General features: G+C 36.6%; 2 protein-coding genes across 4 annotated transcripts in view; both read right to left on the bottom strand.

Annotated features, from left to right (window-relative positions):
* Positions 1-25770, bottom strand: part of LOC141431906 (uncharacterized) — a 71578-nt gene extending 45808 nt beyond the window's left edge. For all 3 annotated transcript variants that reach the window (XR_012451771.1, XR_012451770.1, XM_074093204.1), the window contains exon 1: positions 25594-25770. The gene's annotated coding sequence lies outside the window, so the exon portion shown is untranslated. The remainder of the gene's footprint in view (positions 1-25593) is intronic.
* LOC141431855 (uncharacterized) overlaps positions 1-26308 on the bottom strand; it is a 127004-nt gene that overhangs the window by 77346 nt on the left and 23350 nt on the right. The gene's annotated exons all lie outside the window — the stretch shown is intronic.

The raw sequence follows: 26308 nt of genomic DNA on the forward strand, positions 1-26308 counted from the left end.
GGGGACACTTTCCCATACGTCAGCTGGGAGTTGCCTTATCGCGTGGCGCCTGCATTAGTGGGCTCGCAGCCCCAGCCGCCCCCCCTCCCGGCCCGGCGCCGGCGCCGCCGCTCTTAAGCCGCGACAACAATTTTTAGTCTTTTTTGTCAGCTCTCGATGTAGAAGGTAATTAATGAGGCCGCGGACCCGCTGTGAGAAAGCAGGCACTTGACTTCAAAATGCAGACTGATTCGCGATCGCGCGGAGGCTTTCCGCTTGATTCAAACCTGCAGCGTTTACTCGAGCACTTGTTTCATTGGTGATCTTACCTAAATACTAATGCTTGCATTCTAAGGTCTCGTTTTGACTTCAACATTTTTACATTTTTACTTCAAGTTGTTTATGCCTATTTGGTATACGAATTTGGACCATTCCTTTTTCTTAGGCCAAGGGATAATCTACTCAGCGGCACAAAATTTGGCCCATCCTTCATACAAAATTACCGATTCTGCATACATTTGAGGGCCAAATTTTTTGCCGCTTAGTATATGTAAGGAAATAAATGCTGTAATATGTCAGTATATTAAACTGGAATAGTAGGTAGGTACAGCTTTTAATTAGTGAAAGAAACCTACTTCCAGATACCACCTGGATGCAAAGAAACAACGAAACGGATTCGGAGTCGGTTACCTATCAGTATAGATTAGACAGATCAAATGTGCAAATGTACTAATTTAAAAAAATGTATGAGTAGGTATATAATACGACGTATACACGGCAAATGTGACTCATAAAAATGTGAAAACTCATCCCAGCCTAAAACGCAATTTGAGCAAAAAAGTCATTGCTTGTTGAGTTTGGTCACAAAGCTCTTTGAAACATTATTGCGTGTGTTCTTTTATTGTCTGAGAGCCTAAGGTGCTGACCCATTGCTAAACGATCCTTTTACAAATGAGTCACCACAAAAAACGAGATGTGATGATAAAAGCGTTAAATGGCAGCAGGGCGAGTCATTAAGATGAGCTTCGGATCGCGATCTACGACTACCGCGGAGCCTGCCGTAGTCCACTTATTAATAAAATCCTAATTTTTATATCGCGCTCATGTGGAACCGATCAAGACGCGGACCCTTTTACACCAGCGGCGGGATGAGCCGGCGAGAGAGGGACTCGCCGCTTTTGTTTGTTAGCTATTAATAACAGAAAAACAAGCCGATCAAAGTGGATTAACACATTAACAGGTTCGTTGTCACCAGAATAAAAGAATTTCCGATGTGTCGGGAGTCTCAGACGAAAAAATTTGGTGTCGAAGTCGGAGCTCGCCGAGGGGTAAGAGAAGAGGGTATCAATTAGTAGGCTTGTAAGTTGTAACAGGCAGCGGGCGCCAGCGCACCCGCCACACCGCGGTGCTTTCGGCATTCGGCCACGATCACAAGTACGGTTATATTGATAAAAATGTTTTTAGTTGATGGCATTCATCGTAAGTATAAGTCAGATGTTTTTTTTTACAAATTAGTGTAAGTAGGTACCTAGTGCAGCTGTGGTAATTCGTTCGTTTGATACGAGGGTACACAGCCGAGGTACGGGCAGGGCAGGGTCGCTGCCCCCCTCTAAACAGAATTTTCTCTACGCCCTTAGTTCGCAATAATAAATCAGTGTAAATTTTCTATCTGTTAGACTCTAACACTATCCTTTGTTAGTTACGGTCTTTTAGTTACAGATATAGCTTTAGCGTCACTTTTGTCTGCGGTCACAACACAACAGGCAGATGTCCGTTTTATCGCAAATGACCGAACTTTAGGTACAACAATAAGTTTCTGATTCATTTAAATTGACACAGATTAATAATATTTCATTTAAATACGATTTGCTCTTAAATCCATTGAAATATATACACACACACTTGACACTACCTACGATGATATTGTTTTGCCATCAATCAAACTAAAAAAGTGCTTCGCTATTAAGAGAAGTCTCTTCGTTCCATTCTCCGTACAAACGTAGTCCCGGTCACATTTGAAAACTAGGCAACAGAAATAGATGAAATTTTGTAAGTATGGACTACTTAGACGTAATTATCTATGCTTGAGGTTTTCCAGATTTTCATATAATGTGTAATAAGTATCAGAATTACAGGAGCCCAAAAGTCGACAAAAAAAAGATGTCAACTTTGCACGAGAATTACAGACTAATAAAGTATTTTTACAAAAATCGAAAAAACCATAGGCATAGAAAATATAATGAATATCTTGATTGTAAAATATCATTGATTTCTGTGCTATACTTTTCGTATAATATGAGGACAACGAAACCCAAAATTCAACTGCCCAAATCTTGAAAAGCCTACAGGCTATCTCGATATAAATTACGGACGTCGTTGCATGCAAAGGCATGGGGGGGACGGCTGCGAGCTCTTATGTCACGAGCGATAAAGACAGCAATATCCCAAACGAATACCTACACGGCCGCGCGGCCGGCAGGGAAACTTCTCTTAAAGCTAATGATAAATTACATAGCATCAGATATATTTTAAATTACCTAACCTAACACGAGCAAGGAAAAAATTAAGAATTATATATACACTAGCTTTTGCCCGCGGCTCCGCCCGCGTGGTATTCCCGCGCGTTATTGGTTATTCGCGCCTCCTCGGGAACTTTGCATTTTTCCGGGATAAAAAGTAGCCTATGTCACTCTCGGGCCCATAAACTATCTCTATGCCAAAAATCACGTCGATCCGTCGCTCCGTTACGGCGTGAAAGACGGACAATCACACAAAAATACAAACACTCTTTCGCATTTGTAATATTAGTATGTATAAGTAATTAGGTAGGTAACATAATGCGAATATTAATGCGAACTTCTCTTTTTGTCGATTTGGTGACTAAGTTTAGGTACTTAACACAATAACAATTATTTCAGAAGAAATTTATCCAATCCCATCCATAAAATTCCAGAGTTAGGTTTTTCGGAGCGGTTTTTATAACTGGGTCACGTCAATGTGTTTACTTAAGTATGATGTTATTCTAATTAAATATCTGAATCACGTCAGACGGTTACTTCGAAGTTAATAGTCGACAAAAGATTTAAGGAAAAGTTAGCTGAAACTGATACACTTTACCTTATATGTCTTTAGTTATTATTTCCCTTCAAGTCAATTATTTTGCATTGTGACGTCTTTAGTTGGTGCAAGATATTAAAACTCTTAGTCATTTTAAATAAGCCATTGATTAGTGATGTCAATTAAACAATGCGTATACTCAGTTCAGGCAGAGGAAAACCTATAATGTTGTTGTACATTTTACGTTAGAACTATGTATTGTTATAATGTGTTATAGTAACTATGAGACAGCAGCCTAAAATTACTTTTGTTTAGTTAGGTTGTTAAGGTTCAATCAAGGTAAATTCAGATATTGCGAATAAATGGTTCTTTTGCGCGTGCTCGGTCCTCAGAGGCAGGTAGACTCCGTACTCTGGCGAGTAACATTGACCACTGGTTGTCGAAAATAAAACTTTAATATTTTTAATACTTTTAGTTTTAGTAGGTAACCTGTAGTGCGTCAGAGCCGAAGCTCATAATCCATTATTGTGTTTATTTACTTAAGTATACTGGTAAACTTACACTATTATATTTACAAGAACTTCAGTTCTTGTTTAAGCTGGTCGTTTCCAGTGAAAACATAGAAAGCGACATTAGCTTTCTACTTCAACTTGTACTCAGCGTTTGAAAGTCGTTAATAATTTCGAATAATACGAAACGAATTAAAAGCAAATTAAGTAGATACAACAAATATCGGTAAGTCGACTTCCACATTCATTGGATCGTTTTAATTGTGGCGGCGGCGGAGGCCTAATGCCGTCAGGCGCGGGACGCGCGGGGCGCGCGGGGCGCGGGACGCGACACGAAAAGGCTTTCGCGGCGGCGCTTTACAGACCTCGCCGCCGCCTCTCAGGCGCAGGCTACGGCCACACTGCTCTTACTCCTGAATCCCGTTTTTTTACAGATGACGTACCTACGAGTATTAAAGACCTAGACGAGAATCAGCAGTTTTGTTATTTTGGAAATAACATAAACGTTATTGTACTATATTCATTAAACAATTTTTACTTTATATAGTACGAGTACAGACCGTTCAAACAATAATTTATAATAGTAAGGAGACACGTTTATATTATATTATCATAAGAAAACATGAATTGATTCTCTATTAATAAGTTTATAAGTAAAAGGGATAATAAAATACTAAGTACAGTAAAGGGCAAAGATATCGACACGGCCAAAGTTGCAAAAATATGTATACACGGTCTTAATGTTAAGTGCATAAAGTCGTGTATACATATTTTTGTAACTTTGCCCTTGACTGTACATAAAATACTACGTGAAAAATTCAAAATCAACTTTAACGCTGCTGTTGTGTTTACCAAGTACCTACGAATGTAATGTTCTACAAAAACTTAAAGATTTCAATAGTTACAGTACAGCTTTTAGACCAATACTGAACAGAGGCACCAGTGTGTCCACTGCCCTGCCCGGGTCGATAGCGCCGCCGGCGCCCCAAATTCATCGATTCACAATGCATTTCGAATATTTGATACGCTACGCAGCTTTACGTTCGGCGCTTGTATACCTAATAACCGACACTCGAAATACCTTAAACATCGCCGTAAATAATTATTCTGGAATCTTCTTTGGCTCTTAGTTATTACATTACGATTAAATAGGCACATTATTATTATTACTCACTTTCAAATTACAAGTATCTACTAAGCGAATGTGAGTTATCCCAACTTATAAGTTTCAACGGATAAAATCACGAAACTAATAATAAGGTATCAAGTGTACAGTTTTGGTGAATAATGTTTTGCCTTGGTATTTTATCGGAAAAGTTCGTATTAATTTTGATTTCTTAACTAGCTTACTTAAGTTTACTGACGCTATTGTGAAAGCAAGAACTTAAGTATACGACAAAATACACTAGATCTGTATTTCCTTTCAGTGGATGTCAAACCTTTACGCTTATCCTGTTGGGCACACATTTGTCTCGTTTTCATAGAATTAGTGGATTACAGGTACCTACCCACGTGTGAAATGATATCCTCATTTTCGATCGAAAAACTTGAGCATTGCAGTGCTTCGTTACGTTACAGATGGAGTTATCAAAATTAGCTAAGCGATTTGATTCGATGTTTTGTAAATCCACTAATTTGCGAGTTCAAGCTCCTTCAATAGCCATCTAGATTTAGCCACAATGCATGGATAAGTCTATTTTATAACTCTAATACATTATCGTTTTCACGACAGATTTTTGAAGTGAGACCTCTTCACACATACGCCTTAAAATGTAGAAAGATAAAAGGCTTATAAAGAATTACCTATTGTATCACCAGTAACTTCTGCGCCTTTCAGTGAATAACTCGTTGTTAGTCATTATAGTGCATGTAGACACTATGGACAAAATAACACGTATACACATAACGTACTGAATGAAATAGAAAAATATTTCAAGGTAAGAATTTTGTGTTTTAGGTACTTGTTGGTTATCTTTAGGAATCCGTTCTGAACCGCAAAAAGACAAATGGTACCATTATATTATAGGTTCACTTCGTTATTCTGTGCGTCTGTCTATCACTGTAGAGTTGTCAGGTTGAGATTAATTAGACATAATGTAAGGCAAGCGAAAAATAACAAGCTTTAATTTTCACGTCATCAAATAGTAAAACGATTTGAAAGTATATTGTGACACAACACGTAGAGTATAAAAACTTATGTGGTAGGTTGTATTTGGTAGTTTAATTGAAAAGTATCCACATTAATACTTCCTGACATAAATAAATGTTTCAAATTAGCGACAGTGAGTCAGTGACAAAATTACTAAGTCGTTAACCTATTTATGAGTTTGAATGTCTACGAATAATAATTACCAATTCGTGGTTTAAAGTAACTTACTTTTCGTTGATCGCTAATTGTTGAAAATTCAGTGATCCGCAATTTGATTTATTTCACAACGAATTTATTTGAAAGTAGTTAATAAAGTAATTTTTTGCTTGCATGTCAATTTGTAAGAAACCCTCGGCGCACGAGTCTGACTCGCACTTGGCCGGTTGTTTTGTGAAGCTCACAGACAGTTTGTATTATAATTTGACAGGCATGACCTGTTAAAAATAGAAGGCCATGCCGAAACAGATGCGACGCGCGATTTACAAGGGCCAGATTAGATAGCGCTGATCTCAACGGATAAGCGGTAACGGCGTCTGCGTGTACCGCTGAATGATGTGCGCACACATACCGCTATGGGCAAATGGATATGAATAAGTGTTGTTAATTTTTTTCACCTCTCATGCTCTAGATGTATGTACGTCAATAATTATATCCCATAGAGTAATTAAGCATTCGTTAAAACCTCTATTGATGTAGCTTCACACAGCGGGAGTAAAATGCATTATTTGTATATGCCAGGGAGGTAAAGTAGCGGTGCACCGCCCCTACGGACCCTGTTAGTGCTAGAAAGGTGTAATCTTGTATAAGTGTATAATATAATAATCACGAACGATAATGAAACGAAATCTTGAAAAATGATTTTTAAGGGTGCCCTCTAACTGCTTACTCAAATGGAGATATTTTCTTCTCGTCGATCCCATAGTGTGGAAAAGTCTTATAAAATTGAAGGAAAGTAAGGACTAAATGCTATTCAAAGTTGTATAACTTAAAAGCGTTATGTAAATTTTTGTTAGAAAAGAGGGGCTACCTCTATCAGCTAAACTGTTGGCTTAAGAGCGTTTATACCTGCTGAGCTGGCCACGTTGCATTTTTGTTAGTTCTTCGCGATTATTCCATAAAAATTAAAATAAAATAATTATTGGAGTAGACACATTAACTTATATATTAAGAACAGTTCTATCAGACCACATTTTTAATTTTCATTCAATTTTTATGGAATAATTGAGAAAAACTAACAAAAATGCAACGTTGCCAGCTCAGCAGGTATAAAAGCTCTTAACAAATCTAAATTCAAAATATTTCAGGGTCACCGAAATGCCTGCATTAGAGACATTCTCTCATGAGTCGCTTAAAAAATAAAAATTCAAATACATATTGAAAAAAAAAATGATAAGGATTAATAACCGTAAAGGGTTTTTATCGCTTTTCTATTTATTTATGTATTGTAGTGAAACACGATTGATTGAGTGTAAGGTTTTATTTAACAGGTTCCCTGTCCCATGAGGCACATGTCCCTCATGCGTGACTTTACTGGTACATGGCACATGAGCCTGATGGTCTTTGATGTAAATGATGCAGTTATTCTTTCGATAAATAATATTTATTTTATTTTTACGTAAAAATGAATGAATCTATAAGCATCTATCAAAATCTGTGAAGTTATTGGCAGAATTTTATTCTGGCAATCGCGGGCCGCTACCGCGGCATGCTCGCTTCGCTCGCTCGGCTCGTGCTTGTTTTGGTCACAGTTGAAGCTAACACGCTTCTCCTCGCTGCGCTCGTCATCGCACCTAACTTTCCGATTGAATGAATCAGACTTTAGCTAGCCAAGAATCAGTTGTAATCAAATTGCCCAACGATCATGTAGCATTATTCATAAATGACCGGACAATGTGATAAATAATGAAGTTTAAATAATAATGATCACTGCCCAATATATAATAATAATAATAGTAATGCCCGCATTAATCACTTGGTCCATAAACATATATATATATATATATATATATATATATATATATATATATATATATATATACACACACACACACACACACAAATTGCTCGTTTAAAGGCATTAGATAGATATATAGATATAGATTATTATTATTCTTGAACCACATTTAGATAACCAATATAAATTACTATGGGGACATTACATTGAGGATATTACATTACTTTATTATTCCTACTATGGGGACGTGTCAAAAGAGCGCTGCACATTGCTCCGGGACAGGGAACCTGTTAAAAGTGCATGACCATGAACAGAAACAAAAAGCGAAAGGATATATTACAGGTAGGCTTGTAGGTATGTTGTAAACAGGTAGTAGGTATACTGCTACATAATGTCGGTCTGTATACGTACTGTTCGAATTTTGGGACTTAAATTTTCTTTGTGAATTAAAGATTCAGAATTGTGCTTTTGTATTTTGACACTAGTTAAGTATTAAATTGCGTTCAAAACTGAATCGAGACAACAAAAATTCAGAACGGCTATTAAAAGTTTTTTTTTCTTTTCTCAAACTAATGTCAAAATAAAATGTGTGTAGGTAACCGTACAGTCGAGGAAACTGACTTACCAGGGTGGAACCTTTGTGCTACTAATAGTGTTTCTGAGGATTATATTTTAAGAAAAATAAAACAAGATAATGTCGATGCCTTAGTTCACACTGGTACTAATTACAAAAAAATCAAATAACAAAGTTTAAAATTCTCATCCAATTATGCAGTGTGTGGTATTGTTGGATAGGTCTTTTAAAAACTTTAGGGGGTTGCTAAAACGATTTTTCGATTCAGTGATTTCATTGCAAAATATTCAGCTTTAAAGTGCAAATTTTCAATAAAATCGAGCGTCCCCCCCTCTAAAATCTAAACCGGTGGGTGGCAAAATACGAAAAAATTCAGGATGGTAGAAGAAACTTAGAAAGAAAACTATAACGGTTAATTTTTCTTGAGAATTATTAGTAGTTGAGAGTAAATAGCAGCCAAGGTATAAAATATACCTAAACTTGCAATATTCCGTACAAAATACGAAATCCTTAGAAAAATATTACTTATTTTTTTCGTAATGGCTACGGAACTCTATTTTGGGCGTGCCCGACACGCTCTTGGCCGGTTTTTTTCTAATTCAGTTATTGATGGCAGTCACGTTGATGCATGAAACCAACCCTATTTTTCTGTAATAATTTTTGTTAAAATAACTTTTTAAACTTATGAGTAACTAGCTTTCGCCTTACGCTTTTACTTATGAGTAGCTAGTTTATCGCTATGCCGCGCTAACTATACAGTTTTACGGTATAAAAACTCTGTCCTTCTCGAGTCTCAAAATATGTATCTCCATACCAAATTTCATCAAAATCGGTTCTGTGGTTAAGTGTGAAGAGGTAGGTGACAGACAGTTTGTTATTTTAAGTAAGTAAGGATAAATTGTCATTGTCAAGTACATAAAGAAATAAAGACGTGAATTTGAACTTAAGGTGGATGTAATATCATATGACTTATGGGGAATTTCCCATAACTATCTACTTTACTTCAATAATTAATATAGGATGATCTTGAATCCAGTAATTTTGTCAATGTCATTAATTACACAAATTGTTTTCAATTTTGGCAGGTTATTTTTTTTTCAACCCCTGATTACTGATTTAAAAATTATCGTTTACAAGTTCGAGTTAACTGCTACTCAAAGGGTTAAGTAGGGTCAAACTAGATGGACTGTCATTCCCAACTCAAGTTTACGTTTTAATTTATTGACCCTATTTCATAAAAGTGGCTCTAAAGCAGGCTTGCGCGGACCAGAGGACTAAATACGTAATCACAGTTTGCTACTAATCTAAGTAAAGTACTCGTAGAGTCAAAATGTATGGAATGGGCACCCCTAATCTGGGGTTAACGATAATATTTTTGAACCCTAGACCGCGCAAGTGGCCTAAGTCTAGACCGATGATATTTTGCACAGATGTTCTTCATGCTACGAAAGTCATTTTTGGGAATCCTCTTGGGATAATAGTTTATATTTAACTTTAGCCTAATGATATGAGTTTCATAAAACTGTGTTTTTTTGTTTCCCGTCTATTTTATAGTCAGCCAGCTCACTCGGCATAGGTAAATTTGTCGTTATGTATAAAGAATAATCATTCATAGATCCTTTGAAAATGTATAACTATGAAGCTCTTATTGTACGCATTACAAGGACAGTAGAAACACTAATTAAATGTCGATGATGTCTTTATCTATGTGAAACATAATGTAGATAGTTTTGGATAAAGCGTCCGTAACAAAACTAGATGTAACCGGAATGATTTGGATGGATATATACCTGCCTGTCTTTGAGAATGAGTATTCAAGAAACGAGAAAACACAACAGAAGCATATCGAGATCAAAAAAAGTACGTCGTGATTTGATTGTATTGAGGGTTCTAAACAAGAATGTGAAGAATGCCATAAATAAGGCGGAAGGCACGAGCCAACGCATAGTATTGCACAAGGGATACCACGCAGCAAAAAGTGACATATTGTCATCCGCACAAATATTGAGCTATCCATGACAGCACGGGCGGGGCCGGCCAACAACTAATTGTCTGGGAGAGCAGGACCACCCTACTCACCTGCGCTAAGCCAGACAGAGACGAAAAACAACCCTAATAATCCCACTATAAATAAACCAGGCTCCTAATGCGCAGGCGCCACGCGTTTTTACCTTTGTTCTTAACTGTCGTGGTTCAACCTTGATACTTGATAAAAATAATGCGTAATGCATTTCAATTTAGGAGGTTTTTAGGTATTTGGTAATAATGGTCAACTATTTATCAATTTAAAAAAAACATGTAAATAAAAAGAAAATACACTAATGAACTAAAATACAACGTATGTATTTTATTTTCAGTTAGTACCTGGGCCAATCAACTTTTTTACCGACTCTAATCTGTCCGCGACATTTTTCAAAAAAATGCTGATTTTTGTAAGTAAACATGTTTTTTTCTGTAATTTAATAGATGACTACATGCCATCCTACGTAAGTTCAAGCTATTAAACCGTGAAATATCTTGTTGGAAGTACGATTTTTTGGTAACGCCAGAGACAATTTTGGTAACGCAGGAGACGTCCAAAGTGTCGGTAAAATAGTTGATTGGCCCACCTACATATTTTTAAACGTTAAATAATGATTGCGCCGCTTTCAGACATACAGACCAACATTGACGCAGAAAGAAATACACTTGTCTTAGCGACTGTATTACGAATATATCAATTGTCAGTTACTTACAATATTGCCTTATACAACACATACCTATACTAACAATGTTTATGTTATATTTTAACGTAACCTAAGTACGGATAAACGAAAGCCAACCGCGCTCCGACGGCGCCGGCCACAAGTAAACAATCGACTATATTTTGTGTCTTTGAAGTGTTTTAGAAAACAGATAAGCAGTAAGAGATGACTCTTTTTTCCTAAATCTTATAATTTGGCTTTATGACCATGACAAAGGCGAAAAGACGTTAACGAGGAAACCATCCTTATTTGTAGGCCACGTAATCACCTCCCATCAGGTGCGGTGGGATTGAGTTTTAATACTTAGCTCGCCTTGAATCATCCAGAGCAAGTGCACAAAACCACAAAAACAAGTTACAAAATAATATTATTACAATTTCATAGTTATGCATACTTTAACTGTGTCTAACGCCTTATGACACACAATTGCAATCATGCTTAGTGTGACACAGGCAAATATTCTAGTTTACTGTAATGTATAAATAGGCGTATTAATTATATTGAGCTAAATTTATGATCACGTATCAAGACGTTTGGGTCGCCTTCTCGTCACGGGGCTCGCGTTAAGTGCGAAATATTTCCAAAAACTTCTCCGTCTCATTTTTTGTGGCGATTTTACGAGTACTTAGCTGAATGATGACGGATCGAACAAAAAAGTTAATGGGTTGCCGTGATGTGATGTATCGATTACTTGCGGGCGAAGGCGGGCAGGGCGGGTGCTTACTTTGATACACAAACGCAGGTAGCACTATGACAGTGCATTTTATAAGTGTAAAATTCTTTAACGCGATTTAATTATGTATGTTTAACACAACTTTCTGTCAACACAAATTTGCAATTGAAAAAAACTAAAACGTGTTTTATTCGTAGTTTCTACTAAAATGTACGAGTAGGTATATACTTTCTATCCTCGTTAAGTACTTTGGCTATTAATTACTTACATAGTTTTTATCAAGGAGTATTTTTTTATGCTACTTTGTCTGTGTCCACTACGGTACCTGCGAGTATTTAGTTTGTGAACATATACCAAATAATTTATTGAGAACCGGTTCATGTCATCAAAATCGGTTGATTACACTTTTAATTTTATGCCAATCTAAAACATCCTTGGCGAAGTTTCATTGAGAGCGGTTGTAAGACAGTTAAACGACGAACAAACAAATATGGGACAGGACGTTCTTACTTTCGCAGTCATCACACATTAAGTATTTGTATAAAAGTATAATCTATTTTATGTAACATGACCGTCTATGTTCATACAATCTGAAGTATTACATACATTTTAAATTAGAATGTAGAGATGCTTGCATTCAAAAATATGAAACTTACAGACCAGTTGTTTACCTACAATAGCAGAACCACCTAAGTACTTATATCAAATTAAATAGGTAAGTAAATTGAAGAAATAAATAAACGAGAGCCCGGAATTACATGTAAGACCAGAAGATGGCAGCAGCGTCTCCATGGCAACTTTTACATCGTATCCTGCGCTCACCAACCCGCTAATATTGGCAATTCCCCACCTCCTTCGTAATAATGAGTTAGTAGTATTATATATCATTTATGGTACTTACAGGTATAAAAAATTTGACTGTTTTTTTCTTTTGTACTATCATCATCAGAAGAGGTTTGTTTATTTTAAAGAAGTAAAGACAAAAAACTGACCAAGTACGAGTCGGGCACGCGTACCGCAGGTATTTATGATAATCAAGTGTTGGCAGAGCTCGTTTCCTAATAGAGCAGGCGCCAAGGGAAGTTGCGTGTGCAAAATTAGGGGACTGCATTCTGTGAATAGTTTTGAACTCAGAAAAGCTTGCAAATTATGTTTCTGAATGATGCCAGGAGATCCGGTGGTCCATTTTTATATACCCCATCCCTTAAAACATCATGTAAATGGACATAAAAAATGCTTTTAAAACATTTTAATAACTAATTTCGTGATAATATTCATTTTTACAAGGTTTTATTCATAAATATGTACCGAGTCGGTTGATAACTTTTATTTTTAATAATAAGAAAAAGTATTTCATTAAGTTTTTTATTTCAAATACAAGCTTTTTGCAGACTGTACTTTTGTTGATTGTCCTTTTATCGTCATCTAAACTACATTTCCGTGCGAAATTTCAGGTCGATGCCATTAACCGTTGAAGAGTTCCGTCCTTCAGAGACGTTCCTAGTTGGGCCACCAGGATGTCACTATCCGATTATTGTATTGTCATCAGATTTACATAAGTTTGCCAAATTTCAAGTCAATCCGGCTACTGGAAGTGGGTCAAATTCAACTTGCAAGATTTGACCCGCACATTTGTACATACAGACATACATACATACATTGCAAGTTAAATGAAAGCTTGTAAAAATGGGATATTGTTAGGAAAATAATTATTAAAATGTTTTAAAAGCATTTTTTCAGTTCATTTACATGATGTCTTAGGGGTTCAGGTATTAAAAAAAATGGACCACCGGACCTCCTGGCAACATTCAGAATCATAAATTTGCAAACTTTTCTGGGTTCAAAACTATTCACAGAATGCGGTCCTCTAATTTTGCATACACAACTCCCCCCAGAACCCGCATTTATAAGCCTACCTACGCAGTGTGGGGTCATTTGAAATGGACACTGACATAGACAGACAGACATATTAAAAATTTCTTACCAAGTTCATACCAAAATAGGTTTTGCGATTACGGCAATTTGTAGGTACGGAAACACCTTTTTTAATGACTGTAGCTTTTGATTGCGTTTACTTAGATAGAAGTTTGATTGTTCCACTGCTTCAAGGCGTAGCAGATCTGAGTATTTGATATTTCATTTCAGCTTGATCCACGCGTCCCTGAGAATAAACTGTACAGAACCTTAAAAATTATGTTTGTGGCAAATTCTACATACTCTTTATATTACGTCAAAATATACGTCTGATTTTATTGTATTCTGAATATTACGTAGCGAAAAAAAAACCTTTCATTAAACTGAAAAAAACATAGAAAATATTGGTAGTACTTGTGACAGCTTAGATGAAGATATACATAGTTAAATGATAGCAACTAGAAGCAAAAACTACAGAACTTATTCCACTTTTTTAGGATAAATACCCCATTATTATTAAGAAAAAAGCTTTTAATAACTTTTATTTTTATGCGAATGGTACCTATAATTACAACATAATACAATTTCGAGCCCTTGATAATTTGTCAATAATACTAATACATAGCTTTTGTCCGCGACTTCGTCTGATACGAATTAATTTATCGTTAGCCTGCGCGAACAATGCAATTTCCCAAGAGAAAAAACTATCTTATATCTCAGCCGCTGGACATCCTCTGTTGGACATACGAGTAGGTCTCCTCCATAGACCACCAGTTGCTTCTGTTGGCAGCGGCCTGCATCCACCGTGAACCCGCGGCTTTAACCACGTCATCCGTCCGTCTCGCTTGTTCAAACTATGAAACTATGAATATGTTTGTTGAAACTATGTCTCAAACTATGTCTGTACCAAATTTCATCTAAATCGGTTTAGCGGTTTAAGTTTGAAGATGTAACAGACAGACAGACAGTTACTTTGCCATTATATCAGGATAATATAGTAATTTGGGTGTCGGTCGGTCTTTGACGTTGCTGCACAGCAATTATCATGATTATGAGACGTGATTTTATTTTTGCAGAATGTACCTCTAATGAACAGAATATAAGAGAAAGACGAAGAGATGAATAATATATTTCGAGTTTATAATTTTTTATCCTAAATCAGAGCGATAAACAAAATGATTTCAGCTTTTACTAAATCATCTCAGTTAGGTACTCGGTAATGCTTAATGTGTACAAAGCTGTGCATCAAATGCTTAGGAAAAAAGTAAGCAGATAAGTGATAAGGTAAGTGTACCTACTTAGTTTTGTGCAAGTACGGATCCAGGTACCTACCTACATAGTATTGTAAAGTAGAATAAACGTTACCGTGTACCGCTGGGATTTTTTTGCGGCATTTAATTTTTCATAGCTGCTGTCCCGTGGCTTGGCAGATTTTAAAGGCATTATGAAATTTTTGCTAGAATATTTTACAGCGGTAAAGGTACTATGCTCAAGATTTTTAAATGTAGTTGTATAAATAAATGATTAATCATAAAGGTGTGACCAAACCGTTTCATCAAATCATTCAAAACATTTTTAATGCAAGCTTTTTTTGCTGACTGCACTTTTTCTTGATTGTACTTGCATTATCACCCAAACTACATATGCATACCAAATTTTAAGTCGATGCTATAAATCGTTGAAAAGTTCCACCCTGCGGAGACGATCCTGGCTGGACTACCAGGATGTCACTACTAGATTATTGTATTGTCACGCGATTTACATAAGTAACCCAAATTTCAAGTCAATATGACTACTGAAAGTTGGTCTAATTTAAATTGCAAAATTTGACTACAGACAGACAGACAACGGGACAGGTGAAATTAAATAAAAGCTTGTAAAAACGGTGACGCCACGGAATCGCAGTGACGCACCGTATGCGCATCGTTTTTAGCGCATGCTCTCCACACCGCTGCTTAAAATACGGAATCGCAGTGGCGTGTCGTAAACTTCAGGTCTTTACCGAACAAAAGTCGTGACGTTTATGGCACGTCACTGCGATTCCGCACCGTTTGCGTATTTTAAGCAGCGGTGTGGAAAGCATGCAAAAAAAACGGTGCGCATACGATGCGTCACTGCGATTCCGTATTTTAAGCAGCGGTGTGTAGAGCATGCGATAAAAACGGCGCGCATACGGTGCGTCACTACGATCCCGTGCCGTCACCGTTTTTTAAGCAGCGGTTTGGTCTGGTCGTACCTAAATTTCATATGTACCATCAGCCAAATATGTGGTCTACCACCCTAAAGTTGATAATCAATAATGCCAATAGACGTGTCTGTCAACTTGAAAGTTCGACTTTAGCGACATATTCCTTTGATAGGAACTTGTTTAAAAATTGATAGACCACTTATTTGGCTGATGGTACCTGCCTAAATTGACATTTGTAATAATTCGCAATTCTGCTCTAAAAAATAATAACAATAAAAAGGGAACAGCATTGCTCAGGATGTTTCTAAACGAAAGAATATGGGACCAGACCACCTCGTGCCGGAACTTAGCTAAGCTCATAAAGTTTGTGCGTTTTTTAGCAAAAACTTTTAAAAGTATTTGATGTTTCGATATTTACGTATCGGAATAGTGGCGCCTCAAGCTACCCGACCTCTCGCTTCGTGAGATGTTATCTCCCCGTAGATATTTATTGTTTTCTAATGAAGCACATCTACGAAAATGTCGGCTAATTGACACCGTCCATCACAATGTCCCCGCTACAACTATTAGCTCGTCTCGGTTGTAGTAAATAACGCAATTTTCTTTGTGGATTTTTTATAAGCATTCGATTTATTTAGTTCTACATAGGAGCTCTACTACTCAAGCACTACATACGCCGAAAAATATTCAGGGACAACCGTCCCACACCAATATATGAATGAGAAAAAAATGTGTAATTTTGAGATTATGAAAAAATAACTATGAAATATTCCTTTTTATATATTTTTCGCAAAAAGGGGCTTTCAAGCCTAAAGAAAAACCAATAAAACAATTTTATTAACGATTTACGAGTTTTCGTATTATTTTTGATCGATAGAAGCTTATTGTCGTGTTTTGAACCTTTACATGATCAAGAATGTTTTATCGATTACAACATAATATTATGTTTACCCAAACAAAAAAATAAAATTGGGATATATGGGTACAGTTGAGAACAAAGATATTTTTCCATTTTAATACCTTTGTCACTATATGCATTCTGTCAATTTTATACCGAAGTTCAGACAAGAAATACGACTGAATGGACGATTTTACTCGTATTAATGTCTGAGCATAGCGTTGAATGGTCATGACAAACTAATCAGTATCAGTAGCTTAGCTTCCCTTCATATGCATCTGAGACAATCTAAATGCCCACAGCGCTGATATAAAAAAAACTTATATTATAATGCGCCAATTGTTAAATGATTAGGTATTTCAACGCACTCACATTGAGCATGCTTAATTAACTTCTAAGAAGCATCAATTCAACACAAATAATTTAAAATAACAAGTATTTGGACAGGCTTACATCGAAGTGTGATGAAGTTGAGTTGATTGAAGTGAATATTTTGCTAAACTTTATGTATTGCCAGGCACTATTGTTATGCTAAGCCTCGGTTCTTCAAATTAAAAACTGATATTGCCTACACCCGGATATTTAGTATTTTGTAATTTTTCGAATTTCGCTGATAAGATGATGATCTGGGAGCCAATTTTTGAAATCACGTCACTGAAAAATACCATTCGAAACTAATTCTTGCATTAAACTTGAAATATACTCGTAACTAAACTAGTACCTACCTACCTATATGTATATGTAATAAAAAATTACCGGTCTATATATAATAATCTAATGACCTCATTAAAAAATCGAAATTTCACAATTTTTACATTTTTACCATTTGGTGTGATTTCAATAGTGGGTCCCTTGCTATTTTTAAGTAGACTAGTTGTTCTTTCGAATTCACATCACAATATTTTTTTACATGTTTCTATTCAAAGGTTTAACCGGGGATTTTACCAGGTATCACCAAGTATCTTGCAAATCAGCAAGCTTGAGCAACACGAGAAACCTATTCTTACATACACTACCTATTTCATACCACGATTATTGTCGTTAGTCGCAAAAATTTAATCTGAACTAAATAATGCTCGCTACATTTTGGAATCTTCATTAATTGGGAAACCAAAATTATAAGAGTTAAAACTGCATGATGACGTAAACAAATGTATTCAGAAAAGTGTAGTCCTAATAATTTGTGAAAAGTAGAGTTATTTATTTGTACGGTGCGCGTACCTGGGTTGCGGCGCCGGCGTGCCCGCCACGTCACCGACACCGGCAGCGCTGCGTCCGAGTAGCCCGCTTTACTGCTTTTGTAACTTGTATTTTTAATTTTTTACATCTTTATCAACACAAATGAAAATTGAAAACAGTAAAAAGGTATTAGGAGTCATCGTATGTTATTTTTTTAAGGTGAAGCTAAGGGGAACCTAATCGACTTGAGTTGTTCTCCTAGTAAAATATGAAATACTAGCTTTATTTCACGCTTCGCTTCAGTGTGGAAGAAAAAACTGACTAGCTCTTTATCCTGTGGGAATTTCTAAAAAAATTCTTCTTAGGTATGGGTGACATCTATTTGGCATACTTTTTAATGTCCGAAAACTTATTACGCATCACAGGTTTCGCATAATTGATTTACGCCGAATCTTAAATTTGCCGAAGTTTAGTTCAGCATAATTCTGTACACACCGAAAAATGATTTACCCGAATTTATTTTAGCATAATATTAACATGGCCGAATTTTATTATGCATAATCTTGTTTGGCATACATGTAATTTAGCCGAATTTTGATAGGCCGAAATCCTGTCCAAATCTATTTCCGAAAATAAATTACCTAATGTATAACTAATACATGCCCCCCGCATGTAAAAAACAAACATAATCCTAAGGTTTTTGAAAAAAAAAATTGATACTTAGATAGGCGAAACAGTAAAGGGGGGTTGGTGGGGGGCGAAGCCCCCCCCCCAAGGGGGCTCGGGGCAGAGCCTTCCGCAATAAAGAAAGCCCAGGTAACGTGATTGCTCAACCATAGGTTAGGTTAGTATTTTGTCAAGGCGCGAAGCGCCTTAACTAGGCGGAATAGGAGCTCCGCGAAGCGCAGCTCCGTCGACTTTGCCTCAGTCGTTAAATTCATATGAATATTTGCTTTCCAGATATAAAATTGGTGGTAACAATATTCGGAATAACAATTTTATACCTATAATACAATCGACAAAACAATGTTATGTGTAATATGTTTAATCTGGATAGGTTCGTAAGTTACCTTATGTTCCTTAGATTAAAATTAGAAGCCCCGCGAAGCCGGGCTTCGTCGGCTTTGACATAGTCATGTCCCCGCTTTATAAAAATACTACCATCTACTAGTTACTACTTTCCAGAGAAGTAGATTGGATTAGGTTAGTAAGCTTAGGTAATAAAAAACTTTTATTTAATAATCATAGTTAGGCATAGACAAAGTTACATTAAGTATGCGAAAGTAACTTTCTTCGTTACTAATTTATACGTAAGTAATTTTCTGCCTAAACAATATTCGGAATTCACAATTTATGCGTAAAGCCAATTCGGCTTACATTGGTTATGCGTAAGAGAATTCTTCGTAAACTGTTATGCGAAAACAGTTTCGGCATAAATACTCATATACGTAAACAGATTATGCAAAATAAAATTATGACAATAAAATACGCGTAAACAAGGGGAACCTCGGGGAATATGTCTCAAATCTCTAGCTCCAGTGGTTTAGAATGTACGTTGTTTGTCGGTCACGTTTACGGTGACTATCTAGCCAAACTACCTATAACAGATATTTTTGATATAAAACCTCTAGTCAAAGAGAAGGTAGGTAGGTACCTTGCTTTTTGTCGTTTAAAGGCAAGTAATTTAAAAGTTTTTGTGTAGGTACCTACATTCAAGTTCAAGAATAGATTCAATAATAGTAGACTTTTAATTACATAGAACAGCAAAAGTAACTGACCGTTTACCATACAAAGATGTATGAAAAGTGACACGTTATTTTTGCTCGTTAGTGTATTTTAAAAGACACGTGCATGACTCAATTGCAACGTGGAATGTGCGTGAGAGCTATGACAAATGCTCGAGCGTCGGGTACGGCACGGACCTGCGGCGCCTGTGCGGCCGGCGCGCCGGCAGAGCCTACGGGTCACTTGGTTACGCCATAAGTCTCCTTTCAAACATTACCTATCATAGCCGTAAAAAAAGGAAAACGTTTGTCTCTATGTAGCTGTGTACGAAACTTGTACTACAGGTTATGAGACAACTTTCAAATATCTTATTATAGTAATTGTACTCGTATATATGGAATGGATAAATTACTTATGTTACCAAATGACTGAGGATTCTTTCAACACTAAACCAGTCCTACATAATTAACCATTGAAACGTCTGGACGGACGGACGGAGGGACAGGACTTTGTTGGGCCTACAAAACTTGAAAATTCGATCGAGCATACAAACATTAAATATGTTTCTGTTAACTGTTTAATTTTTAATACAAGTAAGCTTTTTTGCTGACTGTACTTCCATTGTCATCTAAACTGCATAGGTATCCGTGCCAAATTTGAATTCTTCACCATTGAGGAGTTCCTTAATGCGGAGAAGATCCTGGCAGGACCACGAAGATATCACTACCAGATCACGGTATTGTCACCAAATTTACATTCCTAGATTAGAACCAAACAAAAAAATAAATAAACAGGGCAAGCTAAAAAAAAAAACTTGTAAAAAAAGTAGAGCAACAGTTAATCATAGTCAGTAGGTATAAAAATCGGTCAAGTGCGAGTGCGAGCGACTAGCGCATGAAGGGTTCCGCACCTTTTTGTTGGCGGTACTTTTTGCCCCTGGTTACCAAAGTAGGTAGTCGTCAAGACGAATCAAATGAGACCAAAATCGATGCGGTGGTGTCGTTTTATTAAAGAGTTTCTATGGCCAACATCTAACTTCATCATCAGATCAGCTCTACGTCATATAATAATATTGCATTGTCATCGGATTTATACATTCATTCAAAATTTCAGCTCAATCGGTTGAAGATATCCACTTCAAATTTAAGTTGAAATATTAATTCCATCCGAACAAACATAACTAGTTACATTACATTACAAGAATAAAAACATATCACCAAAATGTAAGCACTAGGTGCAAGTATTTTGAATAAAGAACAATTTTAAATTCTCATCCTCTTTGGCTGTCGCCCTGTCGGAGGCTGAATAGCGCTTTAGACTTTTGCCATGCGCCGCCGCCCGGCGCCCACGGCAGAAAAAATTGGCTGAACGCGGTAATTCGGCCGAACGGCGCGTAAGACATGGTAAGCAAATAAATAGTGTTACTTAGTATGAATAATAGCGGTCATTTTTTAGTGTAAAAAACATAAAATGCAGCGGCTGTGAGTGCTTTATTGAAGTTGGCTTTTGTGAAGTGTGTGTAGCGTGTGTCGGAGGTTTGTGGATTATAAATTGTTATTTAGTCTTAATGCTGCACAAAAAATAAACCACTGTCTTAGAGACAATTATTAATTATTATACTATCGAAGGTTTTATAAAATCGCAAATTAACATGTAAAAACAACATAGAGTCACTCGCGTTGCCCCTAGCAACTGACGGCCATGATCTTGGCAGCCTAGCAACCAAAAACCGCTGATTGAAACGCGTTTCTTGTATGACGACCCCCTTTAATTTTTAACTTTATTTTATTTTTAGTATTTGTTGTTGTAGCGGCCACAATACATAATCTGTGAAAATATCAAGTGCCTAGCTATTACGGCTCAAGAGATAGAACCCTGTGACAGACGGACAGACAGACAGACAGCGGAGTCTCAGTAATAGGGTTCCGCTGGCACCCTTTGGGTACGAAGCCCTAAAAAGAGCATGATAACAAGCCGTTTTTCCAAAAGATGGACATTGACAAATAAGTAAGTATGATCTAACAGAGAATCCAGTGTTAAAACAAAAGCTAAAGATTTTTAATTTTTATGGGTGGATTACACATTATAAAATTAAGTAGGTACGAAATTACGTTTGAGTTGTGTCGAATGTTGAGTAGTTCCAAATGTTTATACAATCGAACTGTTTTCAGATAAGGTTGTTAAATTAACATTACTTTTTAATTACACGTACATAGGTATAATTAATTAAACGATATCAAAATGTATTTATTGGTGGACATGCTAAGGGCACCTAAGAGGTCCATGAAACCCTGCTTTAATTGAAAGCGGAGTGGGCAAGTATTCCACGATTATCTAGTCTAGAGTCTACACACAGCGTAGCACTATGTGCTCACAGTTCATCATAAATCTACATTACTAGCCCAAGTTGAAATCGAAGCTTTCCAAAGTTCCTTTATAACCTTTAATTGTCATGACGACGTTTACTTAAATAATAGGACGGAGGGCTATTTCATTTGCATAGAAAGTTACGAACTCTACATGTATTTGATAAGGTATGTACGAGTGATCCAATAGTGGCCACCTTTAATTTTATGTCATTAGCAATAGAGGTGCACAGCAGGGTGCCATCTATTGGGCGTTAGCGTATGTTAGCGTGTCGAACACTCGGACGTTTTCCGATATAGCTTTCACCAACTGGAAGTTTCAAAGTCTATATTAAGCTATAGATTTTTGATTAAGTAAATGGAATAGAAGATAAAATAATTTATAGGTATCGAAGGCTGTGAGTTATATTTCACATTGATTTAATATACATAAATGCGCTGTGAAAACGTAATTAAATTAGCAAATTTATATTTATATTATTTGTATAAATTGATCGTTAAGGGTCGAATAAGTTCATTGGTCGGTAGGTACTTAAATTGTACCTTTTTGAGCTTAGATGAAGTTAAAGATAGCATTGAAAAATTATGAGAATATTTAATGTCGTTATAACCGAAAACACTATAGTAGGTACTAGCGTGATAACGTGCTATTATATTAAACTTTGAAGATTTATTTTAACATAAATTCAACAAAATATTTTTACTTGTCATTTCATTAGCTGTTGGCCATTTAGCGCGCAGCTGGCAAATTTTTGTTTTTAGTTGAATAGGAATATTAATTTCGGGTGAAAGCTTGTACCACTTTTGGTTACAATTTTTTTTATAATGTCAGTAACTATCTACTCGAAAATGTAGTTATATATTATAATACCTTTGTAACGATTATATTTTAAATTGTTGTTTAAACAACGGCATAAGGATATAAATTAAGACAGTTGGTGCTCAATACAATAACAACGTAAGATATAAACAAAGTGTTGTATTTGACAAACAAAAATGTACAATGGTTACATAACTTTTACGTACGTATAGGTATATCTACGTTAACGACCATCAAAAGAAGCAGCCAGTCATTTCATTAATCGAGCCTGCATTTTTATATTTTAGATTATAATAGAAACGAACTGGCCTGGTGATGGCGAATTGTATGTTGTTGTGTGTGAGTGATTACTTTACTTGCTCAGTGGTTGTTTGTTCTTGACTATTATTTTTTCATTTTGTTGGGAGCCGGAAGGGTAAAGGCATCGACATCTATGCCGTAAGGTCCATGCATCGAGATGTCAATGGGTAAAGGAGACTGGCTTATGCCTATTTCTACTTCTTGGTAGGGTAGGTAACATTAATTGATGATATTGTAATTTTTTGTCGTTCTAATTTTAATACATGGATCTTTTTTTTTTTACTCAAAATTGAATCGGTTTCACTGTTTTATTGTGTTTTTTTTAAATATATGATGACCAGATGGTCTCAAAGGAAGACCAGCGCCGTTCGCAAGACCGGCAGATTGCTGATTTGGGACCATTTCGTGACATGCATAACTTATTTTTTTTTCTCTTTTTTACTTCTTTTATCCATTGTTCTCGTGTTTGTCACGAATAAATATTTTCTTTCTTTCTTTCTTTCTTTCATAGAGTAGGTTGGTACAGCTGTAGTCTTGAAAAATAATTAAAAGCTCTCCTCGCCTATATCGGGCAGTCAGTTAGGTACTGTGCCAATAAAATACTACCTACTCGTACTGTGCAAAATACTCGTATTCCCGGATATTTATTTATTTTAGGGATAATAAACAATTGTACATAATATATTACAATGTAAGTTACAATAAAGTGTTACTCTATGTACAATCAACGACATTATCCACAGAGTACTGTGAAACTATAATCGGTTGTCAATACCTATACCTATTAACTAAGTACTTTATAAGATAAAGTGAGTAAGTACGGCCACGAGCGTTAATGTGGGACCCACTTCGTCAAAATATCCTTAGAATTGTCATACAATTTTTTTTAACAAAAAGTTGAACCGACTACAAAAAACCATGAAAATATTTTTCTACAAGTCTGAAGTCGGTCGGTGCCTCAGCACGAGCCAGCAGAAGTGGACCTATAGTCATCTACCTCACCTAAGCACTTTATATTGGGCTGTAATCACTCCTGCTGGGTCGTGCTGAGGCACCGACTGACTTCAGACTGGTAGAAAATTATTTTCATGGTTTTTGTAGTCGGTTCAATTTTTTGTTATAATTTTTTTTTATCACTGTTTTTAGTGTAAATAATCTAAGATACAATAGTTTAATATCAACTGTGCGTCACCTTTTACGAAAGATTGCTTTTTCCGATGCAGAGACGTTCATTATTGAGGAGTCCTGGTGCTTCACCACCCGTTTTACCTACCATATGTATTACGAGGAGCATAAATTGCTTAGCAACTGTGTCAAAGTAATTTAAATTCAACCCGTGAAATACTTGTTATTGATTAGTAACTCCGATGGTCAACTGTGGTCTTCATTATCAGTTCCATTTAACCAAATGAATGATTTTCAAGAGCAAATGCACGAGTTACTACTAAATATATCCAATTTACTATAGGTGTCCCTACAACGTTTGAAGAGTTCCCTCGATTTTCTTAAGATACTTACAATCATCAGATCCTGATTTGGTGCTTATGGGATCTAATTGAAGACAATTCTAAACGAACGCAAAAAAAAAATTCAAATCGGTTCATATATGACGGAGTTCTGAGGCAACAAACATAAAAAAATACAACTGAATTGATAACCTCCTCCTTTTTTGAAGTCGGTTAAAAACCGGGTAAGCTACGCACCGAGCCTATTTGAACTCGGCAGTTTTTCACCAAGAAATGAGGAATCTCTAATTAATTCGATAATTTACAGTCAGACAATCATTTTGCTTCGCCTTGCACGAATGCATTAGTTATGTAACTAAATGCGTTGCATTACTGTTTATATTAAAAAAAAAACTGTATTGTTAATTTTTTTCTCATGTAGGTAAGGAATTTGTAAGATGTATTTATAAAAATTAGCACAACACATTTATATTAACAACGAGGAAGTGTGTAAACGGTCCTTATATGACGGAGTGATCTAAAGGTATTTCAAGATTCGTAGAAATAAAGCTTCTGCATTTAGCTGGTCATAGGTATTATTCCGTCCCCAGGAAGCTGATGTACATACCTATCATACCAGACAGACCTTTCAGGCAGATCGAAAGTTAGTGGTTTAAATGGCGAAGACATAGAAGCATAATTTGTTACACTGTGTTATATCAAAAATATTCCGTTTGATAGATACCGAATCCAAGTGGGCGCCAAGGATGCTGATCTTGATTCAGGAGTGTGGCTTAAACAAACTTCTCGTAGGTATAACTATTCATTCAATTAGAAACAATGAGTAAAAACATACCTGCCTACTAGAAATAAATAAAAATGGACCATGCCAAGGTACAAACATAACGGATTCAATGCCTCTTCCGCGATACTACTTTAGGCCTACATGCGAATAAAATTAAAATTGCCGTAAGTTTACCATTCTTTAATCGTAGTTTTAACTATTCGTGTTATCCAATTCTGAAATGATACGTAGTGATAAATAATTATATGCTTGTGTTTTCATACTTGCGGTTACGTACAATGCGGAACCCTAAAAATGGTATTTCTGAAACTCACCTAATTGCTTCCGGATCGCTTGAATGTAGATAATCAGATCAATAAGGTATAAAGTCACTAATTTCACACGCGTGCTGATCACTGGAGTAAGCTCAAGCAAGTAGGGAGAGATGAATGTATGAGATAGTGGCACAGATGAGATAACGAACGCGTGCGTCTGAGCCGAAGCGTACGGGAGCACTGGCGGAGAGGCGTGGGCCGGCGCGCGGCGGCGCCCACACGCCGCCCCGAGGCGGGGCCAGCCGCTGCATCCGGCCTCCCTGTCATAACGGTACCCCGTGGAAAATAGGAAAAGTTGTTTCCATGGATTGCGAGGACCAATTTGGCGGTATAAGGTAGAATAGAAGTCGTCACGTGACGCGGCGCAGGGCAGGCGGCGCGATGGGCGGCGCGTTATCGCCCGCGAGTAATGGGCGCCGCACACAGATTTATTACAGCGGGGTTAGTTTTAGGCCTTAATGGAATTATTGCTGGCTTTTTGTTTATGGACACGCGGCTGCGGCGCTGTAATTAATCCTCGCTCCCCACCGCCGCGGCGGAGGCGGATGTATTGGTTTTCTAATTAATTAGTAGCGCAATTGCTCTAAATCAATCCGGACGGTAATGGACGATTCACATTAATCCAACGGTTTCGCGCCTGCCATGAAGACAGTAGATTTTCGTGGGGCCCATGATTCCCAAATTCGATAACATAATTTACCTTTTACCGAATTAA

Source organism: Choristoneura fumiferana, chromosome Z (assembly GCF_025370935.1).
Source record: "Choristoneura fumiferana chromosome Z, NRCan_CFum_1, whole genome shotgun sequence".
Lineage (NCBI taxonomy): Eukaryota > Metazoa > Arthropoda > Insecta > Lepidoptera > Tortricidae > Choristoneura > Choristoneura fumiferana.